The sequence below is a fragment of the Coregonus clupeaformis genome, chromosome 17 (genome assembly GCF_020615455.1).
Source record: "Coregonus clupeaformis isolate EN_2021a chromosome 17, ASM2061545v1, whole genome shotgun sequence".
NCBI lineage: Eukaryota > Metazoa > Chordata > Actinopteri > Salmoniformes > Salmonidae > Coregonus > Coregonus clupeaformis.
The window spans coordinates 51,731,242-51,758,941 of NC_059208.1; the positions used below are offsets into that span (position 1 = coordinate 51,731,242).

At 45.5% G+C, this 27,700-nt stretch overlaps 1 pseudogene; it reads right to left on the bottom strand.

Moving 5' to 3' along the window:
- Positions 1 to 27,140, bottom strand: LOC123481288 (annotated as a pseudogene).
- Positions 27,141 to 27,700: the final 560 nt, after the last annotated feature.

Here is a 27,700-nt window from a genome sequence, read left to right on the forward strand (position 1 = left end):
GGGCGGGGGACCCTCCTGGTGCCCCTCCGAAAGCAAACACCCTGTGCTGTTACTGGAGGTGCCGAATGCACTGTTTCCTCCGAACTGGAAACCTCCACCTGGTAAAACCATGGACACCAGGTGAATCATTGAAGTTGAATCTTTAACGTTGCGTGATAGGATGATTCAAAAGCCATCACACTAATCAGACTGAGTAGTAAAATGTATTTTCTGAATATCATATCAATCTTAAATGATTCTTGTTTTTATTATCTTCAGAATGTATTCATACCCCTTGACTTACTCCACATTTTGTTGTGTTACAGGCCGAATTCAAAATATATTTATCTCACTCATCTACACACCCCATAATGACAAAGTGAAAATATGTTGAAATATTTTAGCAAATTTATTGAAAAGGAAATACAGAAATCTCTCATTTACATAAGTATTCACATTCCTGAGTCAATACTTTGTAGAAGCACATTTGGCAGCGTTTACAGCTGTCTTTCTGGGTAAGTCTCTAAGAGCTTTGTAACCCTGGATTGTGCAACATTTGCACATTATTCTTTTTAAAATTCTTCAAGCTCTGTCAAGTTGGTTGTTGATCATTGCTAGACAGCCATTTTCAAGTCTTGCATAGATTTTCAAGCTGATTTAATTCAAACCTGTAACTTGGCCACTCAAGAACATTCACTGTCGTCTTGGTAAGGAATTCCAGCGTATATTTGGCCTTGTGTTTTAGGTTATTGTCCTGCTGAAAGGTGAATTTGTCTCCCAGTGTCTGTTGGAAAGCAGACCAGGTTATCCTCTAGGATTTAGCCTTTGCTTAGCTCTATTCAGTTTCTTTTGATCCAAAAAAGCTCCTTAGTCCTTGCCAATGACAAGCATACCCATAACATGATGCAGCCGCCACCATGCTTGAAAATATGATGAGTGGTAGTGATGTGTTGTGTTTGCCCCAAACATAACGCTTTGTATTTAGGACAAAGTTAATTTCTTTGCCATATTTTTTGCAGTTTTACTTTAGTGCCTTATTGCAAACAGGATGCATGTTTTGGAATATTTGTATTATGTACAGGCTTCCTTCTTTTCACTCTGCCATTTAGATTAGTATTGTGGAGTAACTACAATGTCGTTGATCCATCCTCAGTTTTCTCCTATCACAGCCATTAAACTGTGTAACTGTTTTAGTCCCCATTGGCCTCCTTGTGAAATCCCTGAGCAGTTTCCTTCTTCTCCGGCAACTGAGTTAGGAAGGACGCCTGTATCTTTGTAGTGACTGGGTGTATTAATACACCATCCAGTCTAATGAATAACTTCACCATGCTCAAAGGGATATTCAATGTCAGCTTTTTTATTTTTACCCATCTACCAATAGGTGCCCTTCTTCACGAAGCATTTGAAAACCTCCCTGGTCTCTGTAGTTGAATATGTTTGAAATTCACTGCTTGACTGATGGACCTTACATATATGTGTGGGGTTTGTATGTGTGGGGTATAGTGATTCAAAAATCATGTTAAACACTATTATTGCACACAGAGCATGCAATGTATTATGTGACTTGTTAAGCACATTTTTACTCCTCAACTTATTTTAGGCTTGCCATAACAAAGGGCTTGAATACTTATTGACTCATGACATTTCAGCTTTCCATTTTTAATTAATTTGTAAACATTTCGAAAAACATAATTCCACTTTGACATTATGGGGTAGTGTGTGTAGGCCAGTGACACAAAATAAAAATGTAATCCATTTTAAATTCAGGCTGTAACAACAAAATGTGGAAAAAGTCATGGGGTGTGACTACTTTCTAAATGCACTGTACATACACAAAATAACCCCAGATAAAGTGACAGTAGAAACCCACCTGGTGTGGCGGGGGTGGATGAGCCAAAAGCGGGCGTGGAGTTGGCTTGCTGGCCGAACACAGGGACAGAGTGCTGGGAGGCTGTGGCAGAGAAGGGGGACGGTGCTGGAGAACCAAACGCAGGGGCATTGGGCTGGGAGGTACCCTGACCAAAGGTAGGAGCTTGTCCCGACCCAAAGCCAGTGGAGGAGGCAGGGCTGAATACAAACGGAGCATGGGCTGCTGATGGAGCTGGAGAGAGAGAGAAGTTAAAATAGCGCTGATTACATTTCAACCAACTACAAACAAGAGCGCTAAAGCGGCAAAACATCTTGGGTCAACTATTGGTCAATGTGGCCAACAGCTTCACTTATTAGATAAAGAGAAGTTTGCAGAAAAACCACAACGCTATCAATTCACATTAGTAGAATAGTGCAGCGGCAACAGTCAGGGGTGAAAAATAAAAAAGAATCCTTGAAAATAAGTCCTAAAAGTAGCCAACCTGTAGATGAGGCAGTGGAGGGCGCTGCCGCTCCAAAAGTGAAGGAGGGAGCAGCAGTGTTAGGTCCAGACCCAAACAGGAAGGGCTGAGCCGGGCCAGGGTTCAGGGAGGCTGCAGAGGCAGGCAGGCTGTCCTGGTTCGGCCCAAACAAGAAGGACTTGGCTGGGGTGGCCTCACTGGAGGCACTCTGCCCGAACAGGTAGGTACTGGGGGCCGGGATAGGGGCTGGGGTAGTGGTGCTCAGGGGCCCAAACAGACTGGGGGCAGTGGTGGTGGAAGAAGAGGTGGTGGTTGCCATGAACCCAAACGCTGGCTTTGAGGCTGCAGCATCTGCAAGAAAAACAACAAAAACGACTGAATGAAGTGAAGAATGATTGGTTTAAGTGTAGACAGCGTGTTCATTCATTACAAACACATACATTTGAATAGTGGAGGAAAAAAAGAATAATCAAAAAAAAATATTCATAATTTTACAGTAGAACATCCATTTATAGAATTATAGTAGAACATCCATTTATAGAATTGACAAATACAAAATTGGTTAATAATAACATTAACTATTGCAGCGTATCCCTCCCACCTGTAGAGCTTTGCCCAAAGCTGAATGAGGGCTTAGGGGCTTTTGCTGCTGGGGTCTCGCTGTCGTCTGCCAGCTTCCCAAAGGCGAAGGTAGGTGCTTTGGGCTGGTCTGCAGATGGATCTAGCATACTGAAGGAAAAGCCTCCAGGGGGAGCCGATTCCTCCGCCTCTTTACTTGCAGCACTGAATAGGAACCCAGACCTCATAGAGGCCTCCTTCTCGTCAGGCTTCCCAAAGGTGAAAGGGTCCTGGTCTTTCTCTTGCGATTCCCCGAATATGCTGCCCCCTAGTGGTGTGGCCAGGGCAGGAGGCTCGGCCTCAGCCAGCTTCCCAAACATATGAGCTGCTGCTGTTTCTGTAGAAGCTCCACTGTCGTTCTCTGTAGAGACAGGAAGGCTTAAAGTAGAGGAGGTGGTTGTGGTTGCCGGTTTTGATAGTCCAAAGGAGAACCCTCCGTCCGAGGGTTTGCTCTCCGTGCTAACAGCTGCTGCAGTGCCGAACGAGATCCCACCGCTGACGCCAAATTTGAACCCGGCACCCATACTCAGGGCTTCATCCTTCTTCCCCTCGGCCGCTGCAGGGGTGGAAGCAGCAGCAGCTCCAAATCTGAAACCCTCTGTGGAGCTGCTGAATTTGAAGCCTGCAGAGCTGCTGGTGTCTGTCGAGGTGGTGTCTGATGAGCCAGCTGCACCGAATTTGAAGCCCCCTGAAGAGGAGGAGTCAGAGAGGGTGCCGCCGAATTTAAAGCCCCCTGAAGAGGAGGAGTCAGAGAGGTTGCCGCCGAATTTGAAGCCCCCAGAAGCAGAGGCTGAGTCCGATGACGCCCCCAAGCCAAACTTGAAACCCCCTGAGCCGGTGTCAGACAAGGACTGGATACCAAACGACGAGGAACCGAACGCTGAAAGAGACAGAGGATCACATTAATTAACTACTTCAGAATTCTGTATTAAAAAAACTAAACTGTTATCATGAATTTCCTTATCTTAGTTCAGGCTTCACATCTCTCCTCACTAATATCAAAAGATCTTGCTACAATGACAAAGCCCTCTAACGAAGCCTCTATAATACAGAAAGATGGCAGTTGACAGCTGTAACGTACCTTTGGGCTCTACTTTAACCCCAGGCTTGTGGGTCTGACAGGCCACACATGCCTGGTCTGCTCCCCTTGTTCTGAACACAGCACACGTCACACTCCCACGCTCCCTCTGGCTTCTTGAACTGGGCCCCAAAGCCTAGTAGAGGAGTGGTGCTGACAGGGGCGGGAGTTAGAGATGGAGGGCGCTGCCGTCGCTCCTGTTAGGAAGATGATATGAGCGATAAGCAAAAATGTAAACATACATTTGCACCAGATTTCCCTTTAAAATACTTTCTTGAAGATCTTTTGATGCAAAATGAACAGTCGGTCAAGATAGCAGTATGGAGACAACAAATTATCTCAACAGGCAACTTCATGAGAAAAACACCTATAAGCAAGAAAAAGAAAACCCACCAGGTTGTTCTCTCTTCTCATTAGCTGGCTTAGTGCTCATACAGGAAACACACTTGATGTCCTGCGCCTTGTTCTGCACCATGCACACGTCACACTCCCACGCACCCTCCGGCTTCTTAAACTTGTCCCCCGAAGCCCAGGAGGGGGCAGCAGCGGGCAGAGTCTTAGCCTCCGAGAAGGCAGGCAGAGTCAGTGTGGCCTTAACTCCAGTCCCAGGCTTGGCTGTCTCACAGGCCACACATTTGACCACTTGAGGCTTGTTCTGAACCAGACAAGTGTCACAGTCCCAGCTTCCCGCAGGCTTTGTGAACAGGGCTCCAAAACCAGCAGCAGCAGTAGTGGTGGTGGTGGAACCCTCCAGCCCGGACAACGTTGTGAAGGGTTTACTGTCGGTCTTTGCTAAAGAAGAATTTGGTTGTGGGGTAATACAGGCCACACACTTTGTGTCAGTGGGTTTGTTCTGCACCATGCAGACATCACAGTCCCAGGAGCCTGTAGGCACTTTGAACAAGTCCCCAAGGGAGGGGGCGGTGGACAGGGCTGGGGTCTCCTGGGGGGCTTTGGGGACAGGGGAGGTCTGAGTAACAGGAACGGCAAACCCTATGGGAAAGAAGAGCTAGGGTTAAAAACCACCCTAAAACCAGATAGAAATATAAAGACACTATTTGAAAATACACTAATTTAAACCCACCATTAAAAAGAGACACATAACACTGTCATGACAGATTACATAAACAGTCATGACAGATCACATGTAGTCCCCTGTAGCTCAGTTGGTAGAGCATGGCGCTTGCAACTCCAGGGTTGTGGGTTCGTTTCCCACGGGGGGGCCAGTATGAAAACGTATGCACTCACTTAACTGTACGTCGCTCTGGATAAGAGCGTCTGCTAAATGACTACAATTTTTTTTGTTGAAATAAACAGTCATGACAGATCACATAAACAGTCATGACAGCTGATGGCAGATGACTTGTAAGTCTTATAATAGAGATCAGGTCAAGCGTTACTAGAAACGTCAAGATTCTGTATTAATATTTCCGTCATTCTCACCAGGTCCTTTGAGGAGGTCCAGCACACTGCCCTGTTTCAACACCTTGGCTGGTTTAAACGGCCCTTCTAACTCCTCCATGCTCTCACTGGCAGCGTGCTTCACTACAGAGACACCAATGGAAACAACAGAAGAACCATTAGCTATGAAATTGGTTTCCCTTTACATCAAGGCTTGGATCTTGTTCTTATCCAGGAGGTGATCCACGCTACCTGCTGCCACTACTGGGGTGGCCATCTTCCCGTTGGATAGTGACAGACCCGTTTTCACTACAGGTGCACTGAATGTAAACCCAGACTAAGAGACAGAAGATGGTCAACATCAGTCAGTGCAGTGATCTCACCATTGTGGAATGTCAAAACAGAAACAACGATATTCTGCGGGGGTAACACTCATCACAGCAGGCATACTCAAGCTGCGGTAAAGCTGTGGGACTTACAGATGGGGAGAAGGACGGTGGGCTAGCAGCAGTTGTCATGACAATAGGGGAGGAGAAGGTGAAAGGTGTGGAGGGAGGGGTAGAGGGGGCTGTAGTCGGTGGCACCTGAAAGAAAGACAGACTTCATGGTCATTAGGATGGACACTAAACACATTTGGATACATTCAAATAAAAACAACTGAAGATATCAAAAGTCAATGGCTACGTCCCCAAATGGCACCCTTTTTCCATAAATAGTGCATTACTTTTAACCAGGGCCCTATGGGGCCAAAAGTAGAGCACTATAAAGGGAATAGGGTGTCCTATGGGACACAGTCAAATGGAGCTGGACGGACCTCGTTAGTGACGGGCTCCTCCAGGACAGGAGTGGAGGTGACAGTGGCAGTGGGCTTGGTGGTGGAGAAGCTAAAGCTGGGCAGACTGATGGAGGTGTTGATAAGTAGAGAGATGGCCGGCAGGGCCGGTAGCTCAGCAATCTGAAGAGAGGAGTCAGAGTGTAGAAAACAGTTAACAGTACTATACATGAACCAGAATATCTCTACTACACATAGCGGCGTATGGCAATAATTTCCCTTGCACAATTAGACAATTATTGTTTCAACCCGACCCCCCACCCCCATTTCCAGCCCTGCTCAGAAACATTTCAGAACTAACCAATCATTTATTGCCTGGATCCCAAACTTCTCGCCAGACAGAATAGGAGAAGGGATCAGAGAGAATAAGAGATGAGCACCCACCTCGTCTTCAGGTCGTTTGGACGAGGGTCGTGTGCTGGTCCTCTCCCTCTTCACCTTCCCTCCTCCTGACCCTGTGCTTCTGGCTGCAGGAGTGCTGGACAGAGGGTAGGTGGGCAGACTGCTGCTTGTGCTTTGAGAAGGACCTGCCACTGCTTCCAGGAATCAGAGGGGATTGTCTTGTGGGCTGGAGATGGTGGAGCAAAGGTTAAAGGTTAAACATGAAGCAAAACAAGTCTGGTTCTATGGACTGGCTGTACATTTGGAAAGCAACTCTTGAATGAAACAACCTTCACATCTACCCAACTACAGCCAACCCAACGGTCTATGGACGGGGGTTTAAAAGAATCAGCCCGGTGTGTAGTCGCAGTTGGTAGGGCTGGGCGATACTGCCTAAAAATCATATCTCGATTTTTTCAAACTTGTGGGTGATGCACAATATACAGTATAAATATACTTTATTTTTATCTCTAAATAAGCTTTGTTTACATTTACATTTTAGTCATTTAGCAGACGCTCTTATCCAGAGTGACATACAGTTAGTGAGTGCATACATTATTATTTTATTTTTTTCATACTGGCCCCCCCATGGGAATCGAACCCACAACCCTGGCATTGAAAACGCCATCCCTGCCGGCCATTCCCTCCCCTACCCTGGACGACGCTGGGCCAATTGTGCGCCGCCCCATGGGTCTCCCGGTCGCGGCCGGCTACGACAGAGCCTGGATTCGAACCAGGATCTATAGTGGAGGCGCAGTGGTCTAAGGTCAATACACACTGCAACTCAAACAGTCAGGAATAATCTAATGAATTCAGGGCTTGTAAAATTATCCCTATTTATTTATTTTATCAAAATAGTTTAACCTGCATTTTTTTTTTTTGGCAAATCACTGATCTGGCTTTCAAGTATGTCTATGAAAATGCAATTTTTGTTTTAAAAAAAATAACCAGAGCCAAAATTAACACAGGTCTCATAAACAATCTATCAAACACAAGCCCACCTGCTAGTGAGTAGAGAGCTAATCTTTATAACCAACTTGGAGTGGCCTACCTGGATAAGATTATTATTATTGCTCAGAATGAGAATGTCACGAGAATTTTGTTATCTCAATGGTTGAAGTCAACTACTTCTCAAGCTTTGAATAATTCCCAGAGGTTGTTTAATTCATTATTAACTATTAATGTCTCCCCGAGTGGCGCAGTGGTCTAAGGCACTGCATCGCAGTGCTAGCTGTGCCACTAGAGATCCTGGTTCGAATCCAGGCTCTGTCGTAGCCGGCCGTGACCGGGAGACCCATGGGGCGGCGCATAATTGGCCCTGCGTCGTCCAGGGTAGGGGAGGGAATGGCCGGCAGGGATGTAGCTCAGTTGGTAGAGCATGGTGTTTGCCACGCCAGGGTTGTGGGTTCAATTTCCACGCGGGGCCAGTATGAAAAATAAAATAATAATGTATGCACTAACTGTAAGTTGCTCTGGATAAGAGCATCTGCTAAAATGACTAAAATGTAAACTAGAGAATTAAAGTCCAATTTCTGCAATGAATCAGTTTCTTTATTCATGAGAGCTCTGGCCTCTCAAGTTCAGAGCCCATCCTTTATACACACACGTCAGACGAAAATCCCACCCACTTTAGGCGGGCTGTATTTTTCCACTGTACACATATTTGTTATCTCAATTCTGCAACATGTTTCATAATCTTCTCAGAGCCTAACAGTTTCTCCCCTCCCTGAGTTGGGAGGCCTATTTCCCATTATTGGTTTCACAGTTGTCACAAGTTGTCTGTCCTAACTCCTACTTATATTGCTAAATTGTAACACAACATCATAACCTTAACTTGTCCTACGCACACACATTACTAGATTATAGTCTTATTATTCTAATACATTTCACACCGTTATATAGTTTCAGGGTGGAATACTTTTAGTCACTACTTTTAACATTTAAATTCTTCTATCAGAGAAAGAGTTGCAAATTCCTTATATAAAAAGTGTATTTTCATGCTCATTGCACACTTATAAAATACAGACTAGCCAGCTGGCGCAAAAGTCTGTGGTCCTCTGTAGCTCAGCTGGTAGAGCACGGCGCTTGTAACGCCAAGGTAGTGGGTTCGATCCCCGGGACCACCCATACACAAAAAAAATGTATGCACGCATGACTGTACGTCGCTTTGGATAAAAGCGTCTGCTAAATGGCATATTATTATTATTATAACTGGATAAGGCAAATGCAGACAAATTTTCAGAGAGAAGTTTTAACAGGTTTATTATAATGTTCAATAGTCCAGGTTTCCAATAAATGAGGAAGAGCAAGTCCAGGTTACAGTGAGGGTACAGATCCAGGTCAGGGCAGGTGTGGTGCCGTTGTGTCTAGTGTCCGTGGGGGAGTACAAAGGAGAGGTCAGTTGGTGGAGAGCAGGATGGTGGTGGCAGGAGTGAAGCGGAGGCAGAGTCAGGTTCAAATATCTGTGGCACAGGAAAAAGTAAATAAACAGTCCAAAAAACAAGAAGCGAAAACAGACAGATGGTGTGTGAGACTAACATGGTTGTCTTGACTATGATCTGACGATGAGTGTAGGATTTGACGCGAGTCTTAAAAGGAAACTGGTAGTTATGGTGAATGAGCTGCAGCTGGAACCCTGACTCCCGCACACAGACTTCCTCCTGCAATCAAGTTCTTAAACAGAGAAGCAGAGAGAGCTACCCGCAGCAAGTAGGCCTAACAGTACCCCCCCTCTACGGACGCCACCTGGCGGCCGACAGGAGACTATCGAGGATGTAACCCGATGAAATTCACGGACAGAGAGCAGGATCCACAATGAAGCTCCTGGGCACCCAGGAACGTTCCTCAGGACCATAGCCCTCCCAATCCACCAGGTAATGGAAACCACGACCCCTGGCGAACATCCAGAGTAAGCCCGGACAGTGTAGACAGGAACCCCACACGATCCGGGGCGGAGAGAGGGACGAGAGAGGCGGGCACAGAGGGCTGACAGACACAGGCTTGATCTGGGATACATGAAAAGTGGAATGAACCGGTAAGGGAGGCAGGAAGCTGTAGCAACCGCGCAGGGGTTAACAATAGACAATATCTTGAACGGTCCTATAAAGCAGCGGCGCCATCTTCTTGGAATTCTACTTTCAATTGAAGATCACGTGACTTAAGCCATACCTCTTGACCAGGAGAAGTAGCGCTTGCCGGGAGCCTGGGACCGGTGGCGGTTTAACCTCTGCATGTATGGCGAAGCTTCGGGACAGAGCTACCCTGGCCTTCCTCCAGACCTTGAAGCAGCGGCGCATGTGGGACTGCACCGAGGTACCGCCAGTTCCCTCTCTTGAGAAGGGAACAGGGGAGGTTGTCTTAGAGCACAAAGAGAGACAAACCAGAGGCGTTAGTCAAGGTGTTATGAGCATATTCCACCCAGGGAGCATGGAGCTCCAAGACCCAGATTAGACCCTGTGACACAGCGGAGACGGTCTCCATCCTGGTTACAGCTCTCTCGGCTTGCCCGTTGGTCTGGGGGTGATATCCAGAGGACAGGCTGGATGTGATGCCCAAAGAAGCTTTACAGAAAGCTTTCCATACCTGGGAGACAAACTGGGGACCCCTGAAATATCAGTGGGCAGACCATGAGAGCCCGGAACACATGTTCAGCAAAATATCAGCCGTCTCTCTGGCAGTGGGCAGTTTAGTGGGGCCAAAAAAATTAGCAAACTTAGGATCAATCACAGTAAGAATGACAGTCTTTCAGACGAGGGGGAAGTCCAGTGACAAAATCCAAAGCAGTATTAGGACCAGGGCAGGCAGGCGTGGCAGAGTCGTAGATGACCAGCTGGCCTGGGTGGAGTTCTTACTTCGTGCACAGACAGTACAAGCAGCAATGAAGGCTCAGTGTCCGCCTTCATCTGGGCCACCAGAACTTCCGTCGCACAAAGTCAAGGGTCAGGTAACTCCCAGGGTGACAGGTAAGGGGAGGCAGTGAGCCCACTGAAGTACCTGGGGAGGCCCGAACAGACTCAGGGACAAACAACCGGTTGGGAGACCGCTCCCAGGGTCAGCTTGATGATGTTGAGCCTGTCTAACAATCCCTTCGATGTCACATGTAATGGCCGCAGCCAAGGTAGGCAAGATGGAGTTCAGGTTACTACCAGTATCAACAGCAGAATAAGCACAGGGCGTCAGGCTTGGCGTTGCGTGACCCAGGGCCGGTAAGACAGAGAGAAAAAGTGATCTCTCAAAAAAATAGTGCCCACCTGGCTTGGCCAGGGATTGAGCTGCCCAGCTGACTGGATGTATGCCAGATTCTTGTGATCCGTCCAAAGCGATGAGGTTGTTCCGCCTCCAACCAATGCCGCCACTCCTCGAGAGAGCCAGCTTAACGGCCCGAGCAGTTCCACGATGGGCCTGGCATCCTTAATTCCTCTCTGCCTGAGAAAGCTTCCGTGAAAGAAAAGCACAGGGATGCAGTTTGTTATCTTCAGGAAAAGCGTTGTGACAAAACCGCACCTACCCCAGTGTCAGATGCATCCACCTCCCACGACAAACTGGCGGTCTGGGTCCAGCTGCATCAGGAGAAAATGGGAGCCGCGGCGATGTTTCAGTTCTTGAACGCTGATTGAAGCCCCTTCATTCCAGCGACGGTAGTGAGATGGAGGTGAGCGGTGAGTGGTGCCGCAATGCGGCTGTAGTCCTTGATGAACCTCCTGTAGAGTTACGTAAACCCCAAGGAATCGTTGAAGTTGCTTGCGGGTGGAGGGCTGGCCAGTCCGTGACTGCAGAGATCTTAGCTGGGTCCATCCGTAACTCCCCCTGAGCGATTATGTGAGCTTAAAAGAGGTCTCAGACACATAGAAATTCACATTTCTCCATCTTCACAAATAGTTTGTTGTTCTCCAACAACCTTTGCAACACCTGAGCGCACATGTATTTCATGTTCCTGGGAGGACTCTTGAAAATCAAGGATATCATCCAGATAGACAAAAACAAAACGATTCAACATGTCCCGAAGGACATCATTCCCGCAGTGCCTGAAAAAACAGCAGGGGCATTAGACAAACCAAAAGGCATGACCAGATACTCAAGAGAAATGTCCCAAGGGGTGTGTTGAAGGCAGTCTTCCCATTCATCACCCAGCTGCGAATGCGCACCAGGTGATACGCATTTCGTAGATCAAGTTTCGTAAAGATGGTAGCACCATGAAGGAGGGGAAAAGCAGAATTAATCAAGGCAGAGAATACTTGTTCTTAATGGTGATATTGTTAAGTCCACAGTAATCAATACAGGGTCTGAGGGTCTTATCCTTCTTAGCAACAAAGAATCCTGCTCCCTACAGGTGACGAGGAAGGACGCATAATACCTGCCGCCAAGGAGTCCCAGTGTAGTTCTCCATAGCCTCCGTCTCCCGGCCGGAGGGTGTACAGGCGACTGCTGGGGCGGGGCTCCTGGCTGGAGAGGTCAATGGCGCAGTCATAAGGCCGGTGAGGAGGAGGAGAAGTAGCTCTGTGTTTGCAAGAAAACGGATGCAGGTCGCCAAATCTGTCCAGGAACAGCAGAAAGATCCATGGACTCAGTGGAGGTTGAGAACAATGCTGGCAGGAGTCTGAGCAGAACACAAACAATTCACACTGACAAAAAAGTGCTCCAGCAAACAATGCTACCTGTCACCCAATCAATGTGTGTAGTTATTGTCTTATGAGCCAGGGATACCAAGGACCAGGGGTCTGTGGGCAGTCGATAATATAGGTGGATGTTCTCCTGTTGGTTCCCGACACTCAAAGACACACAGGAACAGTCTGATCGTGTCACGGTCCAACAATTGTTTAGACCCTTAACACTGCACAGCGGACAGTCCATAGGAACAGTCTCCAATCCATCTGTTGAGCCCACTCTCTATCCAAAAAGCTTTCGTCGGCACCAGAGTCAATCAGCGCACTAACGAGAAATTCTGGGGCTACCTGGAGGATGCCTGGAGCAGGAGAATGCGGGGAGAAGGAAGAATCCGCTGCTCGGCTCACCAAAACTTCTCCCATTAATGATGAGCGGGCCTTTTCCCGGACCCGAACTGGAGCAGGAAGAGACGAAATGACCAGCTTCTCCACAATACAGGCAGACCCGAGCCTGAATTCGACGTGCAGCTCCTCTGGGGACAACCGTGCCTGACCACCCTCCATGGCCGGGTTCAAGTGCTCCTCGTATCGACTTCGAGAAGACACGGCTTTCTCCGTAGGGAAGATGCAGGGAGGAGTTTGTTGATGACAGAACCTCCTCTACGGCGGCGCTCCAGAATCGATTATCAACCTGATAGTGAGTGAAATAAGATTATCCAGCGTGAGCGATTCATCATATGACACCAATTCATCCTTTAAAGTCTCAGACAAAGCATTGATGAACACTCCTTGTAATGCCTGCGTCATTTCCAACCACTCACTGCTGCTAAAGTTCGAAACTCCTGCCATCTCCCACGCCACACTACGTACCCCCCTGCCGAAGAGAAAACAACCGTTTTGCAGCCTCCTTGCCTCGTCACGGGGTGAGGTCAAGGCCTTCCTCATCTCCGTGGTGAAGGCCACGTAAACGTTACAAATGTCCGACTGACTCTCCCAGACCGCGGATCCCCAGGCACGAGCGGAACCGCTAGTAGGAAGGATGATAAGGTAGGCAATACGGAGCTCTTTCACAGGCGTAGGTGAGGGCTGTTGTTCAAACACTACATGAGCATTGAGTCAAGGCTTCGCCACAGGTTCCCATGTTCCGTCTGTAGCTCTGGAGCAGGAACAAAAGGCTCTCTGATCTGGGCTGAAGGGGTAGTAAGGGCAGACACTTGACTGGTGAGTAATTGAACCTGATTAAGCAGCACCTGACTGTCCTCAGCAATCGTCTTAAACAGGGTATCATGTCGGCCAAGTAAAATGCCCTGATTGGCTATGGCAGTCCAAATTTGAGTGCACTCTGGGGTGGTATCGAGCTACTGTCTGCTGGGTTCATGTTGGTCAGATCATACTGTTATGATTTAACTGGATAGAACCCAAATGCAGACAAGTACACCAAGCCAGAGAAGTTTTAACAGGTTTATTATAATGTTCAATAGTCCAGGTTTCCAATAAATGGGGAAGAGCAAGTCAGGTTAGTGAGGGTACGATCAAGGTCAGGGCAGGTGTGGTACACGTAATGTCTAGTGTCCGTGGGGAGTCGAGGAGAGGTCCGATAGTGGAGAGCAGGATGGTGGTGGCAGGAGTGAAGCGGAGGCAGGAGTCAGGTTCCAAATATTTGTGGCACAGGAGAAAAGTAAATAAACAGTCCAAAAACACAAGAAGCGAAAACAGACAGGTTGAGTCGGCAGCGAAAGTTAACATGGTTGTCTTGACTATGATCTGACGATGAGTGGCAAGTTTGACCGGGTCTTAAAGGAGCTGAGGTGATTATGGTGAGTGAGCTGCAGCTGGAACCTGACTCCCGCACACCAGACTTCCTCCTGCAATCAAGGACAAACAGAGGGGAGGAAGAGCAGAGAGAGAGCTACTAACGGCAGTAGGCCTAACAATATTATTATTATTATAAAATGCTGCTAGCGGTACGTGGTACCGCCGCGACAAACTGAGCATTCATTTCCCACAATCATGTTCATTGATGCTCTCGTTTTAGTAGGGCCTGCTCTGTTATACATGTCGGGGGTGGAGACACAAAAAGGGTCGTTAGAAAAGTTCAGTTCTCGTCCATTATAGTAAAATAATGTCTAAGTGTTTCGGTCTCCATATGACCGATTCTGTTGAACCAAACCTCAAATGCAAATAGCGTGTTTAAACTGCCTGTTGTCAGAGGAAGAAGTTATATTTTGTCGTGATGAGTGGCAGGGGCTTGGAGTCTGTGTGCGAGTGGGAAGGTGCAAAGTGCACACAGCAAAGAAGGAGACGAGACCAAAAGACATAGAACGCTCATAAAAACAAACCAATAATTATTGTGATACGGGCATTCAGAACATTAATTCAAATTAATTGAATTAACTTGATATATGGCCCAGCCCTAGTTGCTGGACATCGTAGTTGGTCCCGATTCAACATGCAGAAACAGCTATGGACAGTTAGTCGGAGTTGGGGGAAGACTTCAACACATCATCGATAGTTAGCTGTCTGTAGTTGTATGGATGCGTAGAAGCCATTAGCTGACTAATGTGGAGGTGGGGGTCCTCACCGTGTCTCTGGGGGTTCGGGTTAGGCACCCGGGGATCAGAGAGGGCCTGAAGGACATTGAGCGGTTCCCAGACACCGACGCTGATGCTGGGATCACCAGCCTCTGGACTGGTGGGAGGGGAGAGTCCAGCTGTAGGGGGAACACAGAAAAGTCAGATAAATACTCAAAACAACATGTCCCATGTACACACGCATACAAAAATGTAAAACGCTCAAATTTTATTCTCAGCTCTCCAATCCATATATGGCCATTATCAACAGCTGGGTTAATCTGGTCAAATAAAACCCCAGAGGTTTGAATATAATTGCATGTGCCAAATCTTCATCGTACCAAAATGTTTGCATGTCCTTGAACACATCATCCGTTTGAAACCTGACCAGAACCCTGTGCGCCAGCATCCTTACCGTGTGCCTGAGAGGCTGGTGGTATCCCTCAAGGAAAAGGTCCACACCATGATATAGATGGATGTTGTCGAACCATCGTCAAGTGAATGGAGCAGCCCCATTGTCATCCACCCTAAAGAAGGATGGCTCTTTGCGTGTCTGCATGGACTTCCGTAAGGTGAATGCCATCTCCCAGTTTGATGCCTACCCCATGTCCCACATTGACGACTTACTGAAGAAAATAGGTGGAGCTCATTACATCACCACGTTGGATCTCTGCAAAGGGTACTGGCAGGTGCCCCTGGACGAACAGTCCAAGGCCTACACTGCCTTCCGGATGCTGATGGGCCTGTTCCAGTTCAAGGTTATGCAGTTTGGGCTTCATGGGGCCCCTGCAACTTTCCAGAGGCTCATGGACAAGGTCCTCCAGGACTGTGACGATTGCTGTGCTGCCTAGTTGGATGACGTGGTGATCTACAGCCACTCCTGGGAGGAGCACATACAGGGTCTTAGCAGAGTCCTGGGGAAGATCCATGATGCAAGCCTCAGGCTTAACCTCCTGAAGTGTGAGTGGGTAAAACAGGAGACATAGTACCTAGGTTGCCAGCTGGGTAAAAGTAAAGTTCGGCCTCAGGTGGAAAAAGTGGAGTCCTTTAGGAACAGCCCTGAACGCAGAACCAAGACACAGGTGAAGTCCTTCCTAGGTCTGGCAGGGTGGTACCGGAGATTCATTCCCCAGTTCTCCACCATCGCAGTTCCCCTGATCAACCTCACCTCAAAAAGGTGGCCAGCAACCCTGTGAAGTGGACTGAGGAGTGTGAGGAAGCGTTCATGACGCTGAAAAAACACCTGTGCTCATCCCGTTCTCCAGAGCCCTGATTTTCAGAAGAGGTTTCTCGTACAGGTGGACGCGCGTCAGCTGTGGGAATTGGAGCTCTACTGCCCCAAGGGGAGCCATGAGAGGAGCTCCCAGTGCTGTACCTGAGTCGGAAGCACTTGCCCAGGGAAACCAGGTATTCAACCATGGAGAAGGAGTGTCTGGCTATAAAGTGAGCACTAGACAGCCTCCGGTACTACCTTCTTTCCCAGGTTTGAAATGCCATAATGTCAGCTGTCAGTGTCAAGAGATATTGTATTGGTTTTTGAAGATAAACACTAGCTGGGCAATATGGACCAAAATCCATATCCCGATAAATTGACTGAATTACCACAATAACTAGAACGATACGTTTATAACAATGTGCACCAGGTATTTTTAAAATATTACTACTACTTTAGCCCTTTTCGCGACAAGACTATTATTACTAGAGAACGTTGGTTATGTAATTATTACTCAAGAATGTCCGTTATTCCAGAGGACGATTCGGACAGGATTAGTTTTTCCAAACTGCCCCTGTAATTCTTACCTTTCTTTCAATAAATTGACAGTTATGACGGAAGCCTGGAGGTTTTTTTCTAGGTGATAACAGGGCTACACTGATAACTCGAGCTTGGTTCCCAAATTTCTAAACCATACCAAACCATCTTTGGTATAGTGTCGCCATAATATTTCAAATGAGGAAGTGTGCTCATAATCATTTGAATATTTTAGCGATCCGCAGTACGTCCTAAATGCTCCCCCAGCCTTCACACATTTCTCTCAAAACACAGGGATGTCGATTCACACGGGACTAGTATTATCAGAGGACCTTGGAGTTTGCCAAAAAACAGTAGGTTATTCTGGCTGGAATTGTTACTCTCCTGCCATTTAAGCATTACTGACATGGCAGATTCGGCCGGGACTAAAACCACAGATGTGGTGTTTTGTGCTCGTGCACATACATTACCCGACCTCCCACAGCAAAGTAATCCCGTCCGAATAGGGCTTTTGACTGTGGTCCCTATCAATTGTCCCATTCACAATCACCCATATTAACAAACGTATTTAATTTCAAACCTTTCTCTAGAAGGGTCCTATAGGTTATTTATCGTAATGAACGATATCAGCAAAATGTCCACGATAAAGGGTCGGTGTCTCTTACAAACACTTACCCGTTTTTTTTGGGCCTGGAAATGTGAACGGTCTAGAGTGCTGCCATCCAGGGACTGCAGGACATAAGAGAAAGAAATGTGAGCTAAGTAACAATGACGACCATTGAGAATTTTAAAAAAAGAGAAATTCATAACACATACTGTTGACAAGGGAGAGGACACTGTAGAGGGGATTCTCTTGGCATCCTGTTAAACACAAACAAACAAATGATGCATTTGTTAACATAAATAACTTTCTACAGAGACATTTCCCATAGCTTGATAGCCAAGTTGACACCACAGGAGGTTGGTGGCACCTTAATTGGGGAGGACGGGCTCGTGGTAATGACTGGAGCGGAGTAGGTGGAAAGGTATCAACAACATCAAACACATGGTTTCCATGGTTTCCATGTGTTTGATGCCATTCCATTCGCTCCATCCAGCCATTATTATGAGCCGTTCTCCCCACAGCAGCCTCCACTGGTTGAAATGTATACATTATTTCCTTGTGCGGATTCACCACTTCAAATGGCTTCTCCAGAAATAAAGAAATGCAGGCCTAACAGCTGACACTAATACTATATACACAGAGGATCTATACAACACATCTCTATCAGACGGTTCTGTAGCCATTGTGCCAAGCTGAAATGGCCCCTGTTCATGCGAATCTGAGGGTTCCATATTTAATTCAACGTAAACAACTTTGTTGGTACGCACAGCGAGGGGGCTGGACATGCGCTCCAGGGACTGTAGGATGCGTCGGGCGGTAGCGCTGGTCACCCCACAGGGCTGAGCCCCAGCAGGCTTGGCCTTGATCTGTCTCCGCAATGGAGCCTAGAGGGGAAAATACACATCCATCAATAACATTCTATTTACATAGAGAAGCACTTTTACAAACCCAATTACCACAAAGTGATTAACGGCAAACATGGTTTGAATGAATGCCAAGTTAATGAAATAGCACTGGTGGAAATGCAGAGCATCAAACAGCTCAGGGGTTGTGTTTCCACGGAAGAAAATGATAAAATACATAAGATATCTTGCTGTGTTTTGTAAATGCCGATCTAAAAATGCTTCTTACTGTAATTTCTGCCCAGAATCAGACTAATTTTGTGCTTCAGTTGCACTTCTCCACTCGGATGAGAATTCACAAACGGGCGTTCTATCAGCAGACAGCGCTCTGACTGATGTGGAGCTACTTTTCTCAGTGTAGCCAGTCTACTTTTCTCAGTGTAGCCAGTCTACTTTTCTCTGGTAAAATGCAAGATTAACTTCAAGCAAAACATTAGGAATAGTAGCTGGCTACATTCTTTCTATGATAAACATTAGAAATGGTTTTTGCAAAAATGCTCATTTACTGGTGTGGCTGCTAGCCAAATAGTGTTGCACTTCTGCTGTCATCCAATGAAAATCAAGCTATTGTCTGCCAAATGTGTTGCACTAATGTATTTTCTCTTATGGAAAACTATAGATGCATGCTGCTGATCACTCAATTGAGGCAACAACAAAAAAAAACACTTGCCTTTCAATATAAAAACGCAAGTGAAATGGTTTAAAATGCAGATTTCTGAACTCTGTAGCTGCATTTCCCCTGACTAACATAATATCTACTATCTGTTATTATTCAGCACAGGGCATCACAGCTCTATTTCCCCTGACTAACATCATATCTACTATCTGTTTGAAATGAAATTGTTGGTGCTGGCAGCCCAGAATATAGCTTTTTTTTTGGGGGGAATCAATAGGGAAACACTTGTGAGTTGTAGTGGAGTGGGGAGCTTACCTGGTAAGGTGTGGCTGTGCGTGAGCGGCCTGTTCTAACAGCAGCCGCTCCCCGTAGGTAGTCTTCCCTGGGTAGAAGGGGGAATCCCCCAACTGACTGGAGTTCAGCACTGAACTGTTCAACGTAGACTAGCGGAGAAGAAAAACATGGAGGCCGAATATCAAACACAATCATAATGCAGCACCAGCAAGTTTCCAAGCCACGTGTATGTATGCATGCATGCAGGTTTTCCTGTAAAGAATTTGGGTAAATTATTAGCTGTCATTATTGCAACTGGTCGAAGTAAATCAATTTAACATCGGTAGCAAAGCGAGTAGAGTTTGCGGACTCTAGACTGGCACTCACAGTGGAGGACTGACTTGACTGACTGACACTCACAGTGGAGGAAGTCCCAAAGACAGACAGGTTGAACGCAGGCTTTTTGAGACTGGACTGGGACTGCTGGGGCCCAGAGTGGGTCCGGTCCATCTCCGGAGACCAGAGCTGGGGTAGCGACGTGGTCTTAAAGTTCGGTACATCTGGGGACAGAGAAGAGAAATTTTTGTGTGATTAATCAAACTTGTGTCATGCATCTATGTAACAAAGGACTGAATTTCAGCAATACTGTCTACGCATACTAAAATGTTATATTCAAAATTTGGGAAATTATTTCCCACAGCCACTTCCTACCATTAAAATATATTCTGCTGACTCTAGACCTCAACAGGATTGCTCGTGGCCAAAATGTGATTGAGTACTTTCCACACACACAATCCACAAAACACACTACCTTTTTCTGATGCGCGTGATGAGAAGCCGCTGGTGGTGGAGATGTTGTCGTCCTCGTGCTGGGAGCTGTTGTCCTTGATCTCTTTGACCAGGGTGAAGCTGGACGAGGCCCCAGCGAAGGGGCCCCCGGAGAAAGGGGCGGAGGAGGTGGAGGGCTCGGAGAACAGGGAGCTGGGGCCCCGCAGGGTCGGGAGGCGTCCAGGGAGGGGAAGTGGAGGTGGAGTGCGGTTGAGGGGGGGCCTCAACAGAACATCCTGGAAGTTCAGGGATGCCCTGCTTGTCGAAGGCTCTGGAGGTTAAGATGGGTTGAAATGACTAGGGTTAAGATGGGTTGATCCATATTTTGAGCTTCAAAATTGCACTGAGGTCCCAAGGCAAGTTCAAATACTGGAATTAGGCTAAACAATCCAAACACAAAGGATTAAATATCTAAAAATATAATACAGCACCAATGGGCTAGATCTCTGCCATATGTCATAAATATATCTGATATACTGTATATTATACCATATCTGCTCACCTGTATTGCTGCTACCGGGCTCTGCAGAGTCCCGTCCATCAGGAAGGGGGTCTACCTCCTCGCTGTCATTAGGGGAGGGGCCTGGCTATTCGGCTCCTCCCCCACCATGGCCCCTCCCCCTTCTGCAGCCTCCCCGTTCCTGAAGTATTTCTGCAGCCAAGAAGGAACGATGCTCTTGACTGTGTCTGTCACTCGACTAATCAGGCCTGACTGCTGCTCGTGAACAGAAAGAGGAGAGAAGGGTGGAGATAATAGAGGAGGGAGAGAGAAATGGGAAGGAGGGAGACTTTTAGGACAATAGGTTGATATTTAAATGAGAAAATAAAACCGTGATGATGAACATCTGTTTGGTGAACGTCTACTGTTACAGTATCTAGCAAACTACACATTTATTCAGGGCAACAAACTACAAAAAAAGGCAAACACACTGATGATGAATATGTTACTAGGTATTGAACGAGACCGCAGTGGGTGCACAGCAAAGTAATTCCTCTCAAAGCCCTACTCAAAAGCTCTCAGTAGCTATGTTTCCATTAACTTGTCCAGTGATTTTTAGTCGACATTTACAAAGTTTGCATTGAAAATAGATGGGACAATTGCCTGCTACGGTGGGTTTCCATTTAATGGTCTTGTGTAGATAGAAACAGTGGTGTAAGTGTTTCCATTACCCATTTAGGCAAATTGACATTAATAAATTGGCGACAGCCTGTATGCCCTCCCACCTATCTGTCTCAGGTAGCCTGCAAAAGCCAGCATGGATATAATGCAAGAATTTACTAATATTTGCATATTCTAATAATTCTCATGTGCCAACGTATCGCCACAGCCCATGTCATGGTGAAACTTGCACTCCTGTAGATCTGAAATAATTGGATAGTGAAACTTGCATCCAGCCAACCAGAAAAGCAAGGTGAAGCAAGTCAGGCATTCTTGAAAGATTAAGCAAGCAGTAGGCATTTAGAATTAAATGTGGAAACTGGAGAGTTGTAGTTACGTGATGACATCGTGGCCCGTATACCTTTTAAATTATTCGACAATCATCATGTCCCAATAAAGTTAGACAAAAGAAAAATCCACCCCTTCAAGCAGATAAAAACGTCTATCTTTAGAACCTTTCTCCTATAGCTGCAGTTTCCATCACACGTCGCAATGTTATTATTTTTTTGCGACATTGCTTTAGTCAAATAAACCTGGGTCAATGGAAACCTGCCTTATGGAAAGTGGGTCAGACAGGAGTCTGACGCAGCACTGAGTCGCGCAGGTCCACACTGAACTGGTGCTGGAGTGAATAATGTCATAACAGTACGCACATCTTCTACAGTAGATTTAAGCCTATCTACAAGCTAGAGGGAGATGCTTCCTGTCTTTAAACCAATATCACATTACAAGAGAGTCCCTAAGCGCTACCCAGCTCCATTAACTACACTAAAACGTCCTTTTAGAATGGTTCTGCAGAAGCCTCAAGCCTGAGTTAATTTTTGCTGCAGTAACTATATAGCAAAACGTAGGACAAGGGGATGTATAAATGATGTAGCTAGCACCACTACACATGCACATTGGCCAGTCTACTCTCTGGGTAGCTTTCTACTCCTGATAACGACCATATGCTCCACTCCACTTCTGCTTATCTGTAAAAAGCACCAGTCGCGCAGCGCGTCTGCTATTCAACCTGTCCACACTACATTCAGTGTTTTACTAAGCACGGATCAGTGTAACCAATCACTCTAGATAAGTCTAACTAACCTATGTACCAGGCCCAGCCTCTCAGAGGGTCAGTTAGTGCTCGCAGGCCTTTGAACGGAGCCCTTGTGATTCTACAGATTTAAGGACGCTGCATTTCTCCTGTGAATGGGGCCATGAGACCACAGGACTATGCCAGAATGCTGCTCTCATTGTTCTCCCATGAAGCACTTGCGTGTGTGTGGGGTTGAAACAGTGAGATGAGGGCAAATAGGGTCTGGGGGTGTACAATTAGACGACGTTCAAGTGAACCAATGAGCTGCTAGCCTATACAACAAACTGGACAATGCGTCTGACTGACTGTAGCCTTTCAAATACAAGAAAAAGGCTCAGTTGTGTGCATTTCAAACGTGCGCACAGAACTGAGAGGTAATACAGAGCAGCAGTTGAACTGGCATCTGTCTCTTTACATGTGCCAGCACAACCATAACTCATAATTAAGGACCGCTACTAAAGCTGCCAGATCTCAAACCCTTTGTCAACACTAGCTCGGGGCGCCACACAAACAGATATAAATGCAATGTTTATGATTTCCTATATGACTGGAAGAGCCTACGGCACCACAATATGCCCCTCAGCTAGGGGTGGGTTAGCTCCATGACTCACTTCCTGAATACAGACCACACATGTTAAAACAAGACTACTAGGCCTGGAAGGCATAACTATATCAGTACCAAAGGTGGGGGGGTGTAACCTACAAGGGAGGTCACGCGAGGCCCTATCTGTAATCTAATGAGAGAAAGCCTCACCCCAGCAACAAAATTATTTATTTGTGATTTCGCTCGCCTGTTTTTCCCCTCCCGCCAAGGTCAGTAACCTGAAACCAACTGCTGTGATGACACCGTTCATAACTTTTACATTTAAAAGTGAGTAGGTCTACTGCTTCCCTCTCCAGCACTTCCCAGTTGACAGAAGAGAGAATTTATGCTTGTGGGGTCCAATCAAACAAATGGAATATGCAGCTGACATGTACAGTACCAGTCAAAAGTTTGGACACACCTACTCATTACAGGGTTTCTTTATTTTTACTATTTTATACATTGTAGAATAATAGTGAAGACATCAAAACTATGGAATAACACATATGGAATCATGTAGTAAACAAAACAAAAAGTTTTAAACAAATCAAAATATATTTTAGAATTGAGATTCTTCAAATAGCCACCCTTTGCCTTGATGACAGCTTTGCACACTCTTGGCATTCTCTCAACCAGCTTCACCTAAAATGCTTTTTCCAACAGTCTTGATGGAGTTTCAACATATGCTGAGCACTTGTTGGCCGCTTTTCCTTCACTCTGCGGTCCGACTCATCCCAAACCATCTCAATTGGGTTGAGGTCGGGGGATTGTGGAGGCCAGGTCATCTATGCAGCACTCCATCACTCTCCTTATTGGTAAAATAGCCCTTACACAGCATAGAGGTGCATTTTGGGTCATTGTCCTGTTGAAAAACAAATGATAGTCCCACTAAGCCCAAACCAGATGGGATGGCGTATCGCTGCAGAATGCTGTGGTAGCCATGCTGGTTAAGTGTGCCTTGAATTCTAAATAAATCACAGACAGTGTCACCAGCAAAGCACCCCCACACCATAACACCTCCTCCTCCATGCTTTATTGTGGGAAATACACATGCGGAGATCATCCGTTCACCCACACCGCATCTCACAAAGACACAGCGGTTGGAACAGAAAATCTCCAATTTGGACTCCAGACCAAAGGACAAATTTCCACCAGTCTAATGTCCATTGCTCGTGTTTCTTGGCCCAAGCAAGTCTCTTCTTATTGGTGTCCTTTAGTAGTAGTTTATTTGCAGCAATTTGACCATGAAGGCCTGATTAACACTGTCTCCGCTGAACAGTTGATGTTGAGATGTGTCTGTTACTTGAACTCTGCGAAGCATTTATTTGGGATGGAATTTCTGAGGCTGGTAACTCTAATGAACGTATCCTCTGCAGCAGAGGTAACTCTGGGTCTTCCATTGCTGTGGCGGTCCTCATGAGAGCCAGTTTCATCATAGCGCTTGATGGTTTTTGCGACTGCACTTGAAGAAACGTTCAAAGTTCTTAATTTTCTGACCTTCATGATGGACTGTTGTTTCTCTTTGCTTATTTGAGCAGTTCTTGCCATAATATGGACTTGGTCAAAAGTTTGGACACCTACTCATTCAAGGGTTTTTCTTTATTTTTACCATTTTCTACATCGTAGAATAATAGTGAAGACATAACACATATGGAATCATGTAGTAAGCAAAAAAGTGTAAACAAATTAAAATATATTTTATATTTGAGATTCTTCAAATAGCCACCCTTTGCCTTGATGACAGCTTTTCACACTCTTGGCATTCTCTCAACCAGCTAAATGAGGTAGTCACCTGGAATGCATTTCAATTAACAGGTGTGCCTTCTTAAAAGTTAATTTGTGGAATTTATTTCCTTCTTAATGCGTTTGAGCCAATCAGTTGTGTGACAAGGTAGGGGGGTATACGTTAAGACATGAAGGTCAGTCAATACGAAAAATGTCAAGAACTTTGAACGTTTCTTCAAGTGCAATTGGAAAAAATATCAAGCTCTATGATGAAACTGGCTTTCATGAGGACAACCACAGGAATAGAAGACCCAGAGTATAAGTTCATTAGAGTTACCAGCCCAAATAAATGCTACAGAGTTCAAGTCGCAGACACATCTCAACATCAACTGTTCAGAGGGGACAGTGTTAATCAGGCCTTCATGGTCGAATTTCTGCAAAGAAACCACTACTAAAAGACACCAATAAGAAGAATCACGAGCAATGGACATTAGACCGGTGGAAATGTGTCCTTTGGTCTGGAATCCAAATTGGAGATTTTTGGTTCCAACCGCTGTGTCTTTGTGAGACGCGGTGTGGGTGAACGGATGATCTCCGCATGTGTAGTTCCCACCATAAAGCATGAAAGAGGTGGTGTTATGGTGTGGGGGTTGCTTTGCTGGTGACACTGTCTGTGATTTATTTAGAATTCAAGGCACACTTAACCAGCATGGCTACCACAGCATTCTGCAGCGATACGCCATCCCATCTGGTTTGGGATTAGTGGGACTATCATTTGTTTTTCAACAGGACAATCACCCAACACACCTCCAGGCTGTGTAAGGGATATTTTACCAAGAAGGAGAGTGATGGAGTGCTGCATCAGATGACCTGGCCTCCACAATCCCCCTACCTCAACCCAATTGAGATGGTTTGGGATGAGTCGGACCGCAGAGTGAATGAAAAGCAGCCAACAAGTGCTAAGCATATGTGGGAACTCCTTCAAAACGGTTGGAAAAGCATTCCAGGTGAAGCTGGTTGAGAGAATGCCAAGAGCTGTCATCAAGGCAAAGGGTGGCTATTTCAAGAATCTCAAATATAAAATATATTTTGATTTGTTTAACACTTTTTGGGTTACTACATGATTCCATGTGTGTTATTTCATAGTTTTGATGTCTTCACTATTATTCTACAATGTAGACATTTTTTTTAAATAAAGAAAAACCCTTGAATGAGTAGGTGTGTCCAAACTTTTGACTGGTACTGTATATATATTTATTTACTGACATGTTTTGAAGACTTAATGAAAGCTTACTCTGGGATTTAATATCAAGGTGTTTTATGGTCCTGAAAATCTGGACACTGATATGACTTAGAATGACCTTGTTCTAAACACAACATGGACAACAATGACAATTCATTCTACAATCCCATCCAACAGACTGGTTGCAAGTCAATTACATAAGTGGGAGCTGTATTGAATTTACCTGCAAAAATCACAAAATCAGATGTGCAGTCCAATAAATCACAGTAACGTTACCGTTTGCAGATCTCTGCCGTTATCTAGCTAAGATATTAGTTAGGTAGTTAGATAAATAACCAGGTCAGCGCAGCACAAGTTAGTTAGCTAACTACTACTCACATATATTATCATTTCTAACGTTAGCTACACACACAAAAATATCATACAACTAGCTAGCAGTACGACTAACGTAGAGGGCTCTAGGATCCCTGCTCAGTGTATATGTATCCCGCCTTTCTTGTGGTGTGACCTCACTAGGCTACGACTGGTTACGTTTCCACACTGCATCACATGTATGCCACTTTCGAGATTAACAAAACCAGGTCATAATATTGCCTTGATTTCAAGAAATATGGAAACAGACCGAATATCTACCATCATGGCCTAATGTTGACAGTTTGTATTGTATTTGTGTTGCCTTTGCTTTTTAGATTGTTACCACGTAACGTTAACTAGCAACTAGTCTCTACTTACTCAGCTAGTAGTCAACCATGTGTGGTGACTTAAAACAGTTCTTAAATTAGTAACTAGCTAACTACCTAACTCGCTAACCATCACATACACATAACGTTAGCTATTTACTAGTAGCTAGCTAACCGGCTAAGAAACGACAATATACCCCACTGACGACTGTCTTTAAAACATAGAAAATATATAGTTCACTTTCATGATTAAAGGGAGATAATGTAATCTACAAAGAGCTGGTATGATATGCCATAGCTAACGTTACATGACAATGACGTTGGCAGCGAAACAATGAAAAGCTAGCCAATACTTGCTAGCTTGTAAATTTAGCTAGTTGTTAGCATCATAACCTATATAACTACTTGCTAGTGCATAGATACGCAGCAGGTACGCAAACTTGACAAGAAGCCAGTGTTACGTCTAAGCTAGTAAAGTTCAATATTTATACACGACAGCGTTTTAGATAATTATGGCTGCCGTTAGTCTTACAGTAACTGTCTTAAGATACACACCGGTTAATAGATATTGGGCTGGTAATATTTGCTAGTTCCCGGAACAAACAATATGTCTATCACGTTGCTAAATTAGCTAGTTAGCTAGCTTGACACAGCGTGGAGGCCATGAGCGCTAAGACTAGGCCACACTAAATGGCTCCAGGAAAACAATAACACAAGAGCGAAAAGACAACTGTCAACAAACTACATACTATCCTTCAATGTGGAACATCCATACGAATACGGTCATTTCATTTACCTGTTTGCTTTTGGCGTAAGGTTTAGAAGCGATATGATATCTTCTGCTTCTAATTTTCCCTCCACCCGTGGCCGCCATAGCTAGATTGAATCTCGACTAGGCGCCAGATAGTTGTCCTGTCATATCGTAGAGTTCAGCGCGCTCAGTCCTCCAATTTACCATCATGCAAGGAAGCTTCACGTAAAGGAGAACTATGGGAAATGTAGTTTAGGCATTAATCACGCTTGTGCGCCTCTGCAAGTAACCCTAAAATTACATAAATATCAAACGTATCTGACATAGTGACAAATGAAATGAACAGGCTTAATAATGTGACGTTGCCTACATTTCCCAGTGAAAAATAAAAATACCAGTGGTGTAAAGTACTTAAGTAAAAGTACTACTAGTTTTCTGGGGTATCTGTACTTTACTATTTGTTACAAATTTTACTTAACTACATTCTTGAAGAAAATGTACTTTTTACTCCATACATTTTCCCTGACAAAAGTACTCGTTACATTTTGAATGCTTAGCAGGACAGGAAAATGGTTCAATTCAAGAGAACATCCCTGGTCATCCCTATTGCCTCTGATCTGGCCGACTCACTAAACACACATGCTTCGTTTGCAAATGATGATGTTGGAGTGTGCCCCTGGCTATCTGTACATTTAAAAAAAAAGAAAAAAGTGCTG